The sequence below is a fragment of the Suncus etruscus genome, chromosome 19, assembly GCF_024139225.1.
Source record: "Suncus etruscus isolate mSunEtr1 chromosome 19, mSunEtr1.pri.cur, whole genome shotgun sequence".
Lineage (NCBI taxonomy): Eukaryota > Metazoa > Chordata > Mammalia > Eulipotyphla > Soricidae > Suncus > Suncus etruscus.
Window position 1 is genome coordinate 39,783,192 of NC_064866.1, and position 1,832 is coordinate 39,785,023.

The window sequence follows — 1,832 nt, forward strand, 5'->3', positions numbered from 1 at the left end:
AGGAAATTTCTTAGTCATCTGAGCTGTGTTGACAGATCCCCAGGGCAAAGTGTATTTCTTCATGTCACCATGAATTGGGCATTTATTCTCAGTCATATGGTCTCATATAATACATATAAATATAAATGTTTTTTGGTGTCAGTATACTTATCATATTTTCTGGCATATAAGACAACCAAAGGTATAAGACTACTCCCTACTTTTCCTGTTAAAATATATAGGGTTTGGGCTATATTCATCATATAATACGACTACCCCTCTTTTAAAGCACACAAAATGGAAATTAAAAAAATGTAAGAGAAAAAGAGTAGAACCTTCAAAGGTTAACAGTATATTTTTAATAAAGCTAGACTTTGGAGTGCCAATCTTCATTTCACATTTGTCATTTGTAGTGAGTGACTGTGATTTTTTCATTGTGATCTACATTGAGAGCAGGGAAAAGGGGCTCCTCCAAGAGCAGCTGGCTGGGGTACAGTGATTGATAGGACAGCTTGAGGGAGACAGCGTGCCTCCGTTGTATTCCATAGAAGCTGAACAGAGGACTGAGCACAGAAAAGCCGCATACCAGCAATGACACCTGGTGGCTGAATGGGATGTGGTGTTCAGTAACTCAGATCTCAACTCCTCTGTGTACCCTGAGGATGAATCAGGACAAGCAGAGGACGGAATGATGACGTCTGGCAGCTGAATGGGATGCAGCAGTAAGAGGAGGATGGATTACTCATCCCTGAAGCTGGAGTAAGTTTCAGCATGCTGTATACCAGCATATAAAATGACCCCTGTCTTTTAAGAAGTTTTTCATGGTTTAAAAAGTCATCTTATAAGCCAGAAAATATGGTACTGCTTACAGATATTTAAAGTACAGTTAAAATAACATTATGTTCTTTTTTGTTTTTGTTTATGTTTTTGGTTTTTGGGCCACACCCGGCGTTGCTCAGGGGTTACTCCTGGCTGTCTGCTCAGAAATAGCTCCTGGCAGGCACGGGGGACCATATGGGACACCAGGATTTGAACCAACCACCTTTGGTCCTGGATCGGCTGCTTGCAAGGCAAACACTGCTGTGCTATCTCTCCGGGCCCACATAATGTTTTTATATATAAAATAAATAATTCAATCACAATTAATTTTCTATCTACCTTTTCTTTTTAATATAGAGAACTCTATTATATATAATGTTGAACTACTTAATCATGAAATTGTCTCTCCATTTAACATCACTTTTTAAAAATTATACTGTTTTGTGTGTCAAGTAAATAACTAGTTTACAGGTATAAAAATAAGACCACTTATGCACTAATTTTTTTATTGTTGGTGGGCAGCAGTTAACATACATAAAGTTAATATTTTTACCCGGCATTATATAAACATGATATCCTTAGCCAGTTTTTTCATAGCTACAATATTGTAATGTTCGAGAGACAGACTGAATAGAAAGAGAAAGAAAGAAAGGAGAGAAAGAATAAAGGAAGGAAGGAAAAAGAAAAAAGAGAAGAAAGAATGCAAGAAAGAAAAAGAAAGAAGGAAGAAGGAAAGAAAAAGGAAAGAAAGAAAGAAAGAAAGAAAGAAAGAAAGAAAGAAAGAAAGAAAGAAAGAAAGAAGAAAGATAGAAAGAAAGAAAGAAAGAAAGAAAGAAAGAAGAAAGATAGAAAGAAGAAAGAAAGAAAGAAAGAAAGAAAGAAAGAAAGAAAGAAAGAAAGAAAGAAAGAAAGAAAGAAAGAAAGAAAGAAAGAAAGAAAGAAAGAAAGAAAGAAAGAAAGAAAGAAAGAAGGAAGGAAGGAAGGTAGGTAGGAAGGAAGGAAGGAAGGAAGGAAGGAAGGAAGGAAGGAAGGAA